Genomic DNA, 17,600 nt, shown 5'->3' with positions numbered 1-17,600 from the left:
AGACCAGCTACGAGACACCGCCAAACAAACAAGGCAACGGAACTACGCTACCTACATGCACACCAAGAACAGGAAGCTTGAGAAACTTGGCATCACCAGCAGCAGCAACCAAGCCTCCCCCGGTACCACGGTTGAAACCACAGGGAAATCCATCGTCAACCTGTCCGACCACACCCTTCAACCAGACGAAATTGAAGTTCTCAGCCGAGGGCTCAATTTCTGCCCCACCACCAAAATGGACCCCATCGGTCTTGCGGCAGACACAGAGGAATTCATCAGGAGAATGAGGCTCCGGGAATTCTTCCACAAATCCCAAGATGTCAGCAGCGAACCCAATGAGACAATCAATGATCCGGAACAGCAGACAGAGGGATCCGCAGTGCAGCGACCGAAGAAGAAAGAGTCAAATTGGACCCCTCCGGAGGGTCGCTGCCCTAAGCTTGACATGTATGCTCAAGCTGTCAGGAGATGCATCAATGCCAGATTCATCAGCCGCACTCACAAGACAGTCCAGAATGTCACCCGAGCACAGCGCAACGCCATCCACGCTCTCAAGACCAACCGCAACATCGTCATCAAACCAGTAGACAAAGGAGGTGCCATCGTCATACAGAACAGAACGGACTATTTCAAAGAAGTATACCGACAACTGGACAACCAGGAACACTGCAGACAGTTACCCGCAGATCCGACCAAAGAACACACCCACCAACTCAACAGACTGATCAAAACCTTCGATCCAGACCTTCAAAACATCCTACATGCTCTCATCCCACGTACTCCCCGCGTGGGTGACTTCTACTGCCTCCCAAAGATACACAAAGCCAACACACCTGGACGTCCTATCGCATCAGGCAACGGAACCCTGTGTGAGAGCCTCTCTGGATATGTCGAGGGCATCCTGAAACCCATCGTACAGGGAACCCCCAGCTTCTGTCGTGACACTACAGACTTCTTACAGAAGCTCAGCACCCACGGACCAGTTGAACCAGGAACACTCCTCGCCACGATGGACGTCTTGGCACTCTACACCAGTATCCCCCACGATGACGGCATCGCTGCGACAGCCTCAGTACTCAACACAAACAACAGCCAATCTCCAGACGCCATCCTACAACTCATCCACTTCATCCTTGACCACAATGTCTTCACCTTCGACAACCAGTTCTTTACCCAAACACACGGAACAGCCATGGGGACCAAATTCGCACCCCAATACGCAAACATCTTCATGCACAAGTTCGAGCAAGACTTCTTCGCTGCACAGGATCTCCAACCAACGCTATACACCAGATACATCGACGACATTTTCTTCCTATGGACCCACGGCGAAGAATCACTGAAAAGACTACACGATAACATCAACAAGTTCCATCCCACCATCAAACTCACCATGGACTACTCCTCAGAATCAGTCTCATTCCTGGACACACGAATCTCCATCAAAGACGGACACCTCAGCACTTCACTCTACCGCAAGCCCACGGACAACCTCACGATGCTTCACTTCTCCAGCTTCCACCCTAACCACGTTAAAGAAGCCATCCCCTATGGACAAGCCCTGCGAATACACAGGATCTGCTCAGACGAGGAGGAACGCGATGGACACCTACAGACACTGAAAGACGCCCTTGTAAGAACGGGATATGACGCTCGACTCGTCGATCGACAGTTCCGATGGGCCACAGCGAAAAATCGCATAGACCTCCTCAGAAGACAAACACGAGACACAACCAACAGAGTACCCTTCGTCGTCCAGTACTTCCCCGGAGCGGAGAAACTACGCCATGTTCTTCGCAGCCTTCAACATGTCATCGATGACGACGAACACCTCGCTAAGGCCATCCCCACGCCTCCACTACTCGCTTTCAAACAGCCGCCTAACCTCAAACAGACCATCGTTCGCAGCAAATTACCCAGCTTCCAGGAGAACAGCGACCACGACACCACACAACCCTGCCACAGCAACCTCTGCAAGACGTGCCAGATCATCAACACAGATACCATCATCACACGTGAGGACACCACCCACCAGGTGCATGGTACATACTCATGTGACTCGGCCAACGTTGTCTACCTCATACGTTGCAGGAAAGGATGCCCCGGAGCATGGTACATCGGCGAGACCATGCAGACACTGCGACAATGGCTGAACGGACACCGCGCAACAATCACCAGGCAGGAGTGTTCCCTCCCAGTCGGGGAACACTTCAGCAGTCAAGGACATTCAGCCTCCGATCTTCGGGTAAGCATTCTCCAAGGTGGCCTTCGAGACACACGACAACGCAAAATCGTCGAGCAGAAACTGATAGCCAAGTTCCGCACCCATGAGGACGGCCTTAACCGAGATCTTGGGTTCATGTCACGCTACATGTAACCCCACCTGATGCAGGGTCATCCAGACTCGAGTCGACATTGGCTTGTTCTCTCTACACAGATGCGGCCGGACCTGCTGTGATTTCCAGCCAAAAAAAATGTTTTTTGTCTGTTTTTTTGTTTTTCATACAGACCCCAGCATCTGCAATATTTGACCCCTTGTGACCCCACCTCATTGTTCTTTGATGTAATGTTTCCCTGACTGACCTGTTTGGACACCATTCACACCTTTGACTGCTGTGATTATCTCTCCGCCGAGGTGTGACAAATGGCAGTTGGAAAGGTTACCTGTAAACATCTGACATGATTCTCTGACTATATAAGCTGTGTCTTTATGCATTTCTCCACTTCACCTGAAGAAGGAGCAGCGCTCCGAAAGCTTGTGATTTCAAATAAAGCTGTTGGACTATAACCTGGTGTTGTGTGATTTCTTACAATAGTAAGATGTAACTAACCTTTAACCGCACACGCATGACTAATACTGAAAAGAATAAATAAGCCATATGTGATCAGGTGATTATTGTAATACAATGTGATTAGATGAAAATGGAATAAAAAGCTGTACCAACCAAGAGAGAACGAGAAGTGTATAACTAGACCACGGAGTCTATGGTCTTCTCCCAGAACGTTCTGTTAATAAACTGTGTACCTTTACTTTAAGACAGTTTCGAGTGAATTTATTTTTCACCAACATAGGGAAATGGTGTTAGGGAAATTGACGGGATTGAAGGTCAATAAATCCCCAGGGCCTGATAATCTACATCCTATGGTACTTAAGGAAGTGGCCCTCGAAATAGTAGATGCATTGCTGATCATCTTCCAAAATTCTATAGACTCTGGAACAGTTCCCATGTTCCCATTCTGGAGGATAGCTAATGTAACCCCACTATTTAAAAAGGGTGGTAGAGAAAAAACGGGGAATTATAGACCGGCAAGCCTGACATCGGTAGTGGGGAAAATGCTAGAGTCCATTATAAAAGATGTAATAGCAGAGCACTTGGAAAACAGTGACAGGATTTACAAAAGGTAAATCATGCTTGACTAATCTACTGGAATTTTTTGAGGGTGTAACTGGTAGAATAGATAAGGGAGAACCAGTGGATGTGGTGTATTTGGACTATCAGAAGGCTTTCGATAAGGTCCCGCATAAGAGATTAGCGTGTAAAGTTAAATCACATGAGATTGGGGGTAAGGTACTGTCTTGGATAGAGAACTGGTTGGCAGATAGGAAGCAAAGAGTTGGAATAAACAGGTCTTTTTCCGAGTGGCAGGCAGTGACTAGTGGGGTACCGCAGAAATCGGTGCTAGGGCCCCAGCTATTCAAAATATATATGAATGATCTAGACAAGGGAACTAGATGTAATATCTCCAAGTTTGCAGACGACACAAAGCTGGGTGGGCATGTGTGCTGTGAGGAGGATGCAGAGAAACTCCAGTATGATTTGGACAGGTTGTGTGATTGGGCAGTTGCATGGCAAACACAGTATAATGTGGATAAATGTGAGGTTATCCACTTCGGTGGCAAAAACAGGAAGACAGATTATTATCTGAACGGCAATAGATTGGGAAAAGGGAAGTGCAATGAGACCTGGGTGTCCTTGTGCACCAATCGCTGAAGGTAAGCATGCAGGTGCAGCAGGTGGTTAAGAAGGCAAATGGTATGTTGGCCTTCATAGTGAGAGGATTTGAGTACAGGAGCAAGGGTGTCTTGCTGCAGTTGTACAGGGCCTTGGTGAGACCACACCTTGAGTATTGTGTGCAGGTTTGGTCGCCTTATCTGAGGAAGGATTTTCTTGCCATGGAGAGAGTGCAGTGAAGATTCACCAGACTGATACCTGGGATGGCAGGAATGACGTATGAGGAGAGATTGGGTCGATTACGCTTATAGTCGCTAGAGTTTAGAAGAATGAGAGGGGATCTCATTGAAACTTATAAAATTCTAACAGGGCTAGACAGACTAGATGCACAAAGGATGTTCCCAATGGTGAGGGAGTCCAGAACCAGGGGTCACAGTCTAAGGATAAGGGGTAAGCCATTTAAGACTGAGATGAGGAGGAATTTCTTCACCCAGAGAGTGGTGAACCTGTGGAATTCTCTGCCACACAGGGCAGTTGAGGCCAATTCATTAAATAAATTCAAGAAGGAGTTGGATATATTTCTTGAGGCTAAAGTGATCAATGGATATGGGGAGAAAGCAGGGACAGGGTACTGAATTTGGATAATCAGCCATGATCTCATTAAATGGTGGAGAGGGCTCGAGGGGTCGAATGCCTATCTTCTATGTTTCTATGTAATACACATGAACAATCACTGAAAAGTCCTAACTAACTTTGATTGTCTGAAGCATCCTTGTTCAGATGCCTCACCTAAATATTAATCTACATCCATCTGCCTTGTCCTGTGAATTTAACTAATGAGAGCTACATTTAACTCAATAGTAGCATATTTAACATTTATTACACCAAGGTCCGCCAATGGCGGATTAGTCAGAAAGGCCCTAACTCTATACCTATAATGTACCCACAGATTCCCACTGCGTGCTCCTCGATCCTTGTTGGGAGTGCACACATTCATAAAGTTCATCCTCTTGTACCAGAAGATCTAAAGAATGGGTCTAAGCGAAAGTGAAAGGCAACTTTTATTGATTGACTTAAATGGCCTGATTTTAACTGTACCTCTGCATCTTCAAAGCAGCTTTAAGTATCTGGCATCATCTTGCCAACTGCTTTCTCAGGCTGTCTTCAAAAAGATTGAAGAAGTACACGTGAGGGCATGTGTAACAAACATGATATACAGCTTGGATGACAAGGGAGACATATTGTTACATCCCCTGGGTTATGTTATCGTATAAGTTGGGTAGTGTGATGCAACTCCAGCATATAAAGGGCATGAGATCCACTTACAGAAATGACTGATACCACTGAACCTGAGAAGGTATTTACAGAAGACTTGAATTTGTAACAGGTGCGTGGATGAATTACCGACATGTGCAAATGGTGAGTGAGGTTATTTGCTGGGGGTGCGCATTTGTAAAAGCATTATCCTACTCTTTTGTGGGATTGCATGGAGTGCAGAACCTTTTTTTTAATTTGCTCTTGGGATTTGGGTGACACTGGCATGGCCCAGAGTGTATTTAGAGTCAACCACATAGTGAAGTCACATATAGGCTAGACCCCTTCCCTAAAGGATATTAGTGACCCTGTTGGGTTTTACAGCTTTGATAATTTTTCTGGTGCCAACTCACAAATTACCAGATTTAATATTGAATGAAATCTCACAACTTGCTATGATGAGAGTTGAGCTCATGGCCTCTGGGATATTAGGCCAGTAACAGAACCAGTAGGCTACCATATTGTTTTTGATAGCTGAGACTGAGTGTCGTTATTGATGAGATATTTTGCTGAAAGAATGTACCGTTTATTTTACACTGACTAGCTCATACACTTGATGAATGAAACTTTGGTGTAACAAATGTGTCCTTGCATAGTAACTTTTGAAATCTGGGAACATTTCTAGGTCTGATTCTATTCTAGGGCTTCCTACTGCGTGTTTCACTGCACAAGTGGTGAAAGAAGGCTTGCAATCTGTATAAACTATCATGGACCTGGAATTCTTGGCATGTGTTTAGGAAGACAATTAGTCAGCCTATCATCGCAGGTATGTGAAGTCATGGAATGCAAAAAGTATTGATCTGAAGGCTGTAGTCAGAAACTGACCTTCCCCCACTCCTCTTCCAGACAGAAAAATAGATTTAAAAAAGAACAGGAGCAGAATGCAGTCACCAGTCAGGTACTCAAGCATGTCCAAGTATATTCGATCCAAATAATCTGATGATTTAAGCAAGATAACGAGTTCAGCTATTTCCAACTTCCTGATGTCACAACAGTGTCATATTACGCTAGGTCCCATAAGTCCATGTAGAGATATTAAGCATGAGACATGGGCTCACACTGACAGCATACGGCAGCTTAATTCACATGGCTATTCAGAGTGCGTCAAAGTGCTGACGTTCAGTACGAACAAAGAGGATGAAAGGTATTTAGGCCTCTTTGGAAAGGTAGGCACCATTTTAATTTAATTGTGTTCATTTCATAGTAAAAAGCTCTGCTGTGAGTCTGGCCATCATCAAAGGTGCAGGCATTGCCACAGCTGGTTAAATGATCACAGCTGGAGCAGGGTAGTGGTAGTTTTGTTGTGCCAGTGTGTCAGTCTGTGTGTCAATGTGCTAGTGTGAGTGTGCATCCATCTGTGAAGCAATCAGGATCCATCTCTAAAAGTAAATCTTTTCTGCCACAACCTTGAGAAGGAACAGTTGTAGCTCAAAACATGCTTTCCAGATTCCAGAAAGGAAATGATGCATACTTAATGCATCATAACTTATGTTTGATGGAGAAGAAGAGATAATTAAAATCTGTAACAATCTTCTATAAAAAATTGCCCATCTGTAATTCTTGGTTTGACTGACTGCTGAATCTACCCTCCTGGGATTTTGTTTTATCTTGAGCAGGAATTGATCTCATTTAGTCTCTGAAATTGGTTTTGCTCCCAGGGCATTTCTGCAGTAAAGAAAAAGGCACTCCAAGTGAGACAGGGCTGCCAGGCCTCACAGTCTGGTAGTGAGACACTCTGATTTCAGGTGCATAACTTCAGACATTTTAAATAAAATTCAAAGTAAAATCTACAAAAAACATACTTTTAAAATTAGACTATAGAAGTGAATTTTCTCAGGGCTTCTCCTGCTCCACTGCTGTATCTTTGGCAAAAGGTCAGCAAAATACCTCTATGCGTATAAACGGGGTTTCCGCCTAATTTCTGGCAGCGTGATGGTGATAGAGTGGGAGAGGCTCTGCAGAAATTCACCCCCTAAGTATTTTTTTAATAATTAAAATTAAAGGTCCAAAACTCTGGTTGTAACTGAGGTTGACCTCCAGTCAAGGGATCGGAAAATGGGACGGAACCAGTTTGCCATTTACTGGTGGTGGGATATAGACTGTTCTGCATTAAGGGGGCATGTTGGGAGTGGACGTTCTCTGCTAGCCTGGAAATTCCACTCGTTACATCCTTTCAAGGCCTCAGAGGAACTCTGGGCAACTGAGAGATGGATAGAATCTCTTCGATGGCTTTTGAAAGGCGTCAAACCTTACCTAGACCCAATGGTCTTGGAGGGGATTGATTACTTTGCACCTTGTGACAAAATGGACCCTATTGAACTGGTGCAGTTTATTTTGATCAGCGTCCCAGAAGGGCTTGGTGCACCACAAGTGTAGTGAATGCTGCTCCACCTTACAAGGCCGGATTGTGGCAATCACTGGAAAAACACCCTTGTGGATGCCGGCAAAATGCCTTTGCCTGATATTGCAAATGACCCCTGCCCTCCAATCTGGGATGTGATCTTATACGAGGGTGGGCAGGGGTTCTGATCTGCCAATCTGCCTGTGGAATGCCCCAGCAGAATTTTTGGCCCTAAATTTATAAAACTTCCCTAAAGACATACACAAGATTTGAACCCTAACAGGCCTCCGCAGGCTCTTCAGGCCCAACAGAGTCGCCAATTATACAGACAAATCCGATATTATGGAAATCCTCATTCTTGCTCAATCACATTGAGTTGGTTCATTCCAGTTTCTTGATGTTTCATCGATCTTCCCTGACACAATCCCATTTCCCCTTTCAACAACTTACACAGGCATGCTGGCTCGTGCACATATTAGAGAAATCAGAAACAAGGGAGAAGCATGCTGTAAAAGGAGACTGGAGAAGGAGATTTATTAAAACTTTACAATTGGTGTATGATAAAAAATATTCCATGACAAATGACCTACCCACCAGCTTTGTGGAGGCACCATCACCACAAGGACCGTAACAAAGTAAGGAGATGGCCCATCACCACTTTCTCAGGGCAACTAGAGATGGGCAATAAATCTGACCAAGCTATTATCAACCACATCCCTAGAACAAAGAAAAAGAAATATGACCATAAGGAGAAAGTAAACTTGGATGCCATGTCCCAGACAAACAATGTCCATCTGTACACTGGAAGCTGTAAGTCTGAACTTCTCCGAGAGCACTCCATCAGATTGTACATCTCAGGCTATAAATGATGAATCGGGTATATTAAGAAGTAAAGTGAAACACTGCTCCACTTGGCTTCACGTTCAGTTAAGTATTGTTTTTTTAATTTGTTTTTGGTGGGGGCCTCCAACAGCCTCTTTAAGGACAGCCGCATGTAGAGCACATTTTCCTGAAAGCAGCTGACCTAATGCAGATGGCGTTCAGAGTAGCCGAATTTAGCCAAGGGGGCCTCAAACAAGCTTTAGGACCCCTATTTTCATATGGAAAGGGCCTAACGCCTGTTTCAGGTACTGCCCCTGGATGCCTCTTTTTTTGGCCTTTACCAATATAGCAGGCAACGCACTTCTGACGCAAAATTAAGTTGACACAATATGTGCTGGAAAGCAACGTATCTTTTTTAAATATATCAGAAAATTATTCATTCAGCCCATGCAATTTAATGTGAACAAGCAACTGCAGTAAACATCTAACAAGCATTTTGCTGGAAGTTGAGTAGGCTTCTAAAAACGGATGGACTTTTCTGGTAAACGGACCATTTTAAGTAATATAACCATAAAATGGGAATTTGTTGAGCGAGTGTAATTAACCAGGTACTGTGCAAGTGATGGAATAAATGACGGGCAATGGGCGTCATGTGTACCACACTAATTCATGTGTGCACGAGAATGGAGCTCTGCACAAGGATGGCACTCCCTCCTGCCAGTCCTCTCCGCTGGATCATGCAAGCACTCCAGCTTTCCAACTCAAGAGTCGTGGGTTGCAATGGATTGGAAAGATGGTGCTTCTGGAAATATATTTTCACACTTTCCTCCCTTTCTCTGCTGAAGGTGCTCACTCATTTCATGAGCACTGGTGGTCTTCCAGTATTTTGACTAATCGGGGATTCATTCCATGATCCTTGACAGTGAGCCATCGTGGGCTATTCAACTGTGGAGGGTATCACAGCAGCCCAATTGTGTCATCATATGATATTCATAAGCATTTCCAGAGGTGTTGCTGGATAACAATCAAGAGCAGAGGTCTGAAGCCTGGGATAGTGAAGGCAATGACAGTACTGCATACGCTGCCCAATTGAGGTGATCAGACTCAGCACAGACCAAGTATTGACCCTGAAACCCTCTGGTCAGTATGGGATCCCCTTGGAATGAGTGACCATAACATGGTTGAATTCCATATTCAACTAAAGGGTGAGAAGGTTGGATCTCAAACAAGCGTGCTAAGCTTGAATAAAGGAGACTATGAAAGTATGAGAGCGGAATTGAGTAGAGTGGATTGGGAAAATAGATTAAAGGGTAAGACGATACATGATCAGTGGTGTACATTTAAGGAGTTATTCCACTGAAAAGAAAAGGGTGTAAAAGAAAAGACAGCCATCCGTGGCTAAGTAAAGAAATTAAGGATAGTATTCGACTAAAAACAAGGGCATATAAGGTAGCCAAATCTAGTGGGAGGATAGAGGATTGGGAAAACTTTAAAAGACAGCAAAAAATAACAAAAAGATTGATTAGGAAAGGGAAGATAGATTATGAAAGTAAATTAGCAAAAAATATAAAAACAGATAGTAAGAGTTTTTATAGTTATATAAAAAGAAAAAGGGTGGCTAAATTAAATGTTGGTCCCTTAGAGGATGAGACCGGGAAATTAATGGTGGGAAATATGGAGATGGCAAAAACACTGAATGAATATTTTGTATCAGTCTTTACAGTAGAAGACACTAAGAATATCCCAACACTGGACAGACAGGCGGCTATAGGGGGGGAGGAGCTAAACACGATCAAAATCACTAAGGAAGTGGTACTCAGTAAAATAATGGGACTCAAGGCGTATAAATCACCTGGACCTGATGGCTTACATCCTAGGGTCTTGAGGGAAGTGGCGGTAGGGATTGTGGATGCATTGGTAATAATTTTCCAAAACTCCCTGGACTCAGCAAAGGTCCCGGCAGACTGGAAAACTGCTAATGTAACGCCCTTATTTAAAAAGGGCAGTAGACAGAAGGCTGGAAACTATAGACCGGTTAGCCTAACATCTGTGGTAGGTAAAATATTGGAGTCCATTATTAAGGAGACAGTAACAGGACATTTGGATAATCATAATTTAATAGGACAAAGTCAGCATGGTTTTATGAAGGGGAAGTCATGTTTGACAAATTTGCTGGAGTTCTTTGAGGAAGTAACATATAGGGTGGATAAAGGGGAACCAGTGGACGTAGTGTATTTAGACTTCCAAAAGGCATTTGACAAGGTGCCACACAAAAGATTATTGCTTAAGATAAAAATCATGGGATTGGGGGTAATATTCTGGCATGGATAGAGGATTGGCTATCTAACAGAAGGCAGAGAGTTGGGATAAATGGTTCATTCTCAGACTGGCAATCAGTAATTAGTGGTGTTCCACAGGGGTCAGTGCTGGGTCCCCAACTCTTTACAATCTATATTAACGATTTGGAGGAGGGGACCGAGTGTAACATATCAAAGTTTGCAGATGATACTAAGATGGGAGGGAAAGTAGTGAGTGAGGAGGACATAAAAAACCTGCAAGGGGACATAGACAGGCTAAGTAAGTGGGCAGAGATTTGGCAGATGCAATACAATACTGGAAAGTGTGAGGTTATGCACTTTGGCAGGAAAAATCGTAGAGCAAGTTATTATCTTAATGGTAAGAAACTGCAAAGTACTGAAGTACAAAGGGATCTGGGGGTCCTGGTGCACGAAACTCAAAAGGTTAGTATGCAGGTGCACCAAGTGATTAAGAAGGCCAATGAAATGTTGGCTTTCATTGCTAGGGGGATAGAATATAAAAATAGAGAGGTATTGCTTCAGTTGTACAAGGTATTGGTGAGACCGCACCTGGAATACTGCATACAGTTTTGGTGTCCATACTTAAGAAAAGACATACTTGCTCTCGAGTCAGTACAAAGAAGGTTCACTCGGTTAATCCCGGGGAGGAGGGGATGGACATATGAGGAGAGGTTGAGTAGATTGGGACTCTACTCATTGGAGTTCAGAAGAATGAGAGGCGATCTTATTGAAACATATAAGATTGTGAAGGGGTTGGATCGGGTGGATGAGGGGAGGATGTTCCCGATGATGGGTGAAACTAGAACTAGGGGGCATAGTCTTAGAATAAGGGGCTGCTCTTTCAAAACTGAGATGAGGAGGAACTACTTCACTCAGAGGGTGGTAGGTCCATGGAATATGCTGCCCCAAAAAGCTGTAGAAGCTACATCATTACATAAATTTAAAACAGAAATAGACAGTTTCCTAGAAGTAAAGGGAATAAAGGGTTACGGGGAGCGGGCAGGAAATTGGACATGAGTCTAGGTTTGAATCGGTCATGGCCCTGTGGGTAGCGGAGCGGGCCCAGGGGCCGTGTAGCCTGATCCTGCTCCTATTTCATGTGTCTAATTCTGTTAGATTCAGGAGATGGTTCTGTGATAGTAGATTGGCGGTTAGGATCAGATCAGCCATGATCTTATTGAATGGCGGAGCAGGCTCGAGGGGCCGATTGGCCTACTCCTGCTCCTATTTCTTATGTTCTTATGATAAATGTTGTAATGATATCAGCAAATAGTGATGTTATTTGCCTGTTCGATTGTGATGCCTTAATAGCATGATTGCAGGTATTGATTGCTTGTGCCTGACCAGCAGAGGTCATGTGACCAGACAAGCAGGCTGAGGTTTTAGTTTCACTTTAGCTGGAGCTGAAGCAAGGTCTCCTGTAAAAAGCTGTATAAAGTCTTGAACAAACCTTAGATTAAAAGTCATTCTCTTTTATAAATGTCTCATCATTGAACCCACAAAGAAATCAATACATGGTGTCAGAAGTGGATGAAAGAGAATCGGAAAAAAAAAAGAAAAAAAAAATCCAAAAAAAAAAAATCGAAGAAAAAAAAAATCGGAAGTTGAATCAGCTCTCCACAGATTAGCAAGCCAAAAGAGAATATCATTACTTACCTTGGAGAATTGCTAACAAAGTGAAAAAATGGAAGGATTACACCCACCAGCGATGCTTCAGTTGTCAGGTAATGTGGCTGAAAATTGGAGAAAGTTCAAACAGCGTTTGGGGTTGTATTTAGCGGTAATCGGAGCTGACGAGAAAAGTGATAAACAGAAATGGTCCGTGTTCTTACATGTCGTGGGTGGTGAAGCGCTCGAGGTTTATAATAACTTCACATTTGATGTTGATGGAGACAAAATGAAGCTAGATAAAATAATGGAACAGTTTGAGGCCTACTGCATACCTAAACGCAACGTGACCTTTGAGAGGCACAAATTTTTCACATGTGTACAGAAAATCGGCGAGACTATTGATCAGTATGTGACTGAACTGAGAAACCGAAGCAAATCGTGTGAATTTGGGGGACTCACAGACTCGCTGATAAAAGACAGACTGGTGTGTGGTATTCCAGATAATGGTCTAAGGGAAAGACTGCTAAGAGAGCAAGATCTAGACCTGGGAAAAGCCATAGCACTGTGTAGGGCTACAGAGACTGTGAAGTTGCAGGCAAAGGAGCTGTTCAGTGACAGTAGCTGCAATGTGGATGCAGTGAGAAAGAACGGATACAAACCATTTAACAAAGAGAGCGCCAATGTGAAAAAAGAGACGTGGCCAGCAAACGAAAATGAAAGGGACAATCGGAAGTCATGTAGTCGATGCGGTACACAGCATCCACCAAGAAAGTGTCCAGCATATGGTAAAACATGCAATAGATGCAACAAAAACAACAATTATGCCCGTTGCTGTAAGAACCAAGCGCAACAAAGCAAGGTCCATACAGTAGATGAAACCGAGATAGAGGAATTCTATGTAGATGTGGTGTCTGAAAACAAAAAAGAAGAAAGAGACTGGATGTTGACACTAAAAGTGAACGACATACACATTCCATTTAAATTGGATACTGGAGCACAAGTTAATGTGATATCAGAGACCGATTTTAAGAGAATTAGACCCAGACCAAAGTTACATGGAATACAAGTGAAAGTGACCGGATACTCAGGTACTGATATACCAGTGAAAGGAAAATGCGTTGTCAAAGTAACACACAAGGACACAGAGCACATGCTAGCATTAATCGTGGTGCCAATGGATGTGCAAGCCATACTAGGTTTAAAAGCCTGTGAGAGACTGAACCTGGTAAAAGCAACTGAAGGCAGAGTTGGACAGGATGGAAAGCCTGAACGTGATTCAGAAGATAGATGAGCCAACTGAGTGGGTGAGTTCCCTCGTCGTAGTGGACAAAAAGAATGGAAAGCTCAGAATTTGCCTGGATCCAAGAGATCTAAACAGAGCAATAAAGAGAGAGCACTTCAAGCTTCCTACACGTGAGGAAATCATGGCACAGTTTGCAAATGCAAAATATTTCAGCAAGTTAGATGCATCCTCAGGATTTTGGCAGATGAAGCTGGACGAAGCAAGTTCAAGACTGTGCACGTTCAACACTCTATATGGCAGATACAGATTCCTAAGGTTACCATTTGGCATTGCCTCAGCTCCTGAAGTGTATCACAAGACTATCCATATGATCTATGAGCACCTGGAGGGAGTTGATACATCAATGGATGACATCATAGTATGGGGAACCACGAGAACTGAGCATGACGAGAGACTGAAAAAAGTGCTGGAAGCAACAAGGAAAACAAACCTGAAGCTGAATAGAGAGAAATGCCAGCTCGGGGTGACAGAACTGACATTCGTGGGAGATATCCTTAGCAGTGAGGGCATCAGACCAGATCCCAGAAAGGTGTCCGCCATTGAGAATATGCCAAGGCCACAATGCAAAAAGGACATGCAGAGGTTTAATGGAATGATCAACTACATGGGTAAATTCATACCCAACCTGTCAGAAAAAATAGCACCACTGAGAAGACTAACTGAAAAGAACATAGAATGGGAATGGAATCATGAGCATGAGAAGTCATGGAGCGATCTAAAGAAACTGCTCACAGAGGAACCAGTTCTGAGGTTTTATGACCCAGCGAGACCCATCAAGATATCATCAGATGCATCACAGAGTGGGCTCGGTGCCGTTCTTCTGCAACAATATGACTACTGGCAACCTATTGCATATGCATCGCGCTCAATGACAGACGCGGAGACGCGATATGCTCAAATAGAAAAGGAGCTGCTCAGCATCACATACGCCTGTGAAAGATTTCACCAGTTTGTGGCAGGACAAGCAATCAGTGTAGAGACTGACCATAAGCCCTTGATTGCATTGTTCCAAAAGCCACTAAATAGCTGTCCGCTTAGAATACAAAGAATGATGATCAGGCTGCAACGCTATACACTGAATGTTGCGTACACACCGGGTAAGCTGATGTATACAGCAGACACGTTGTCCAGAGCTGTTGACCCAAGTGAGCCCGCAAACACACAATGGATGAAAAAGTGAACGCCTACGTGGACATGATCACAAGTGCACTGCCCATAGCAGATGCAAAAATGGAGCTCATAAAGACTGAGACAAACAAAGATGAAACAATGAGACGACTGAAGAAAAGCACCTTGGATGGATGGCCCAACATGAAGCAAGACTACTCACCTGACACAGCAGAGTACTGGAACTGCAGGGTGGAACTATCAGTGGTCGAAGACATCATCTACAAAGGAAGTAAAATAGTTATCCCAAAGAGCCTGAGAAAAGAGATGCTAAAAAAGATCCATGGAGGACATCTGGGAATCGAAAAGTGTAAGAAAAGAGCACGAGAGGTGATGTACTGGCCACGAATGAACCAAGATGTGACAAATGAGGTGTCAAACTGCACAATATGCCTGAAATATCGAGCAAGCAATCCGGTAGAACCACTAAAGCCACACCCAGCACCAGACAGACCTTACCAGAAGGTAGGCGCTGACCTATTCGTATGTCAAGGGAAGGACTATCTTGCCGTCACAGACTATTACTCCCTGTATCCAAAGGTTTGTAGACTGTACACCACCACAGCAGAAGCTGTGATAAGAAGTATGAAAGCCATATTCTCCAGACATGGCATGGCAAGCGAGGTCTTCACAGACAACGGACCCCAGTTTAACAATGCAAATTTCCGACACTTTGCCAAAGAGTGGGACTTTGTCCACACAACGTCAAGTCCTCACTATCCACAGTCCAATGGACTAGTGGAAAAATCGGTCCAGACAGTGAAAAGACTGATGTACAAGGCAAAAGACAGTGGAACTGACTTCTACCAAAGCATGCTTGCATACCGCACAACGCCGCTCGAGTGTGGTATGTCACCAGCCCAACTCCTGATGGGACGTCGGCTAAGGTCAAACCTACCCATCCCGGAGAACCTCCTGAAAACAAAAGAGGGGGAGAAAGTGAGGGAGTTCAAAGAACAACAGAAAGAAAAGCAAAAGTACTACTATGATAGAGGAACACAAAACCTACCTGAACTCCACACTGGTGACCAAGTAAGGTTCAAAGACAAAACAAACACATGGACTCAGAAGGGAACTGTCCTGAGTGAAGTTCAACCAAGATCATACACCATTCAGACAGATGAGGGTGCTGTTCTGAGAAGGAATCGTCGAGACCTTCTCATGGAACCAGCCACAGCAGGTCAAAAGACTGATACTGTTGAACAACCTGATCACACAGCAGGTCAAGAGACTGATACTGTTGAACAACCGGATCACACAGCTGAGAACCAATCATCTGAGGCAACAACTCAGATTCAAGGACAATCAATCAGAAAATCCTCAAGACACGTGAAGCCTCCTGAGAGACTCATTGAGCAAATTTAAGGACTATTGTTACAGAAGGAAGTAATGTTATCTTATTCCTTCTTCAAGTTCTAGTTTATTGACATATTTCATGTGAACACACAAAGCAAGGTTAAAAAACCTTGATCATGATAATGATAATGTAAGTTCATTAAGTGTTACAGTTAAAATGCAGATTAATACAAAGAAAACATGTTGTTAGTTAAAAGTAAAATACTTTTGTTTTAAGAAAGGGAGATGTAATGATATCAGCAAATAGTGATGTTATTTGCCTGTTCGATTATGATGCCTTAATAGCATGATTGCAGGTATTGATTGCTTGTGCCTGACCAGCAGAGGTCATGTGACCAGACAAGCAGGCTGAGGTTTTAGTTTCACTTTAGCTGGAGCTGAAGCAAGGTCTCCTGTAAAAAGCTGTAGAAAGTTTTGAACAAACCTTAGATTAAAAGTCATTGGGCTAGATTTTCAGTTGCTTGCGCCAGCAGTTAGCGCCTTAAGAGAAGTGATTTTCGGGCGCTATGCGTGTAGCGCCCGGGCGCAGCGCAGTTTGCGCCCCGCCCCAAATTAAGTTGCCCGTTAGCGCTGGCGCAAAGTTTAGCGCCCGCCCGGATGCGCGCGCAGAAAATGACGTCACATCCTCGTGCAACGCCCTTTGGCCGCCCCGATTGCAAACTTCAGTCGGACCGCCCCATTGTGCGGCGGGCGGCCGGAGCGTTTGGAAAAAGGAACGCAACACAACCAGCGCGGGCCCCGGGGGGCGCTAATTAAAGGGAACGTCCTCTCCAGTATAAAGGCCAGCCTTTTTTCAGAAAACAGTCTTGTGCAACGCATTTCTGGAGACACAACAAGGAGGATAGCTAACTGGTTTCAAGCAGCAAGAGCCCGGTATTTTTGGACTCAGGCCATAGCGCTGCAAGTGGCCATTTGGAAATTAGACTGTTTGCCAGGATTTGATGGGGGCTGCATGGGGTGCCAACGCGCAGCTGCAGCGCCATGTCCGTAGGGCTCGCAGACGCATTGTGAGAGGGGCAGCCCTGGCTAGAAGCAGAGGGGGCTACAGACGTCGGCCACGTAGGCCTTACCCAGTCAGGCTATACCGCCAGCAGCGCTCCTACCTAAACATGAGTGCCGCGCGATGTGTTAGAAGGCTCCGATTCCGAAAGGAGGTGATTGCAGAGATCTGCCACCTGCTTCGCCGAGATCTGCGGCCAAAGCTCAGGTGCAGGACGTCTCTGTCGGTGGAAGTGAAGGTGACGGTGGCATTGAACTTCTATGCCACCGGCTCCTTCCAATACGCTGCTGGGGACATAGCAAACATCTCCCAGTACGGCGCGCATCGCTGCATCCGCCACGTGACTGAAGCACTGTTCAGAAGGAGAAGCCAATTCATCTCCTTCCCCATGGCCCTCGAGAGCCAGCATCAGCGC

This window comes from Somniosus microcephalus, chromosome 10 (assembly GCF_052327205.1).
Source record: "Somniosus microcephalus isolate GS21.2 chromosome 10, FLI_Smic_1.0, whole genome shotgun sequence".
NCBI classification, from domain to species: Eukaryota; Metazoa; Chordata; class Chondrichthyes; order Squaliformes; family Somniosidae; genus Somniosus; species Somniosus microcephalus.
This window is presented reverse-complemented; position numbering follows the sequence as displayed.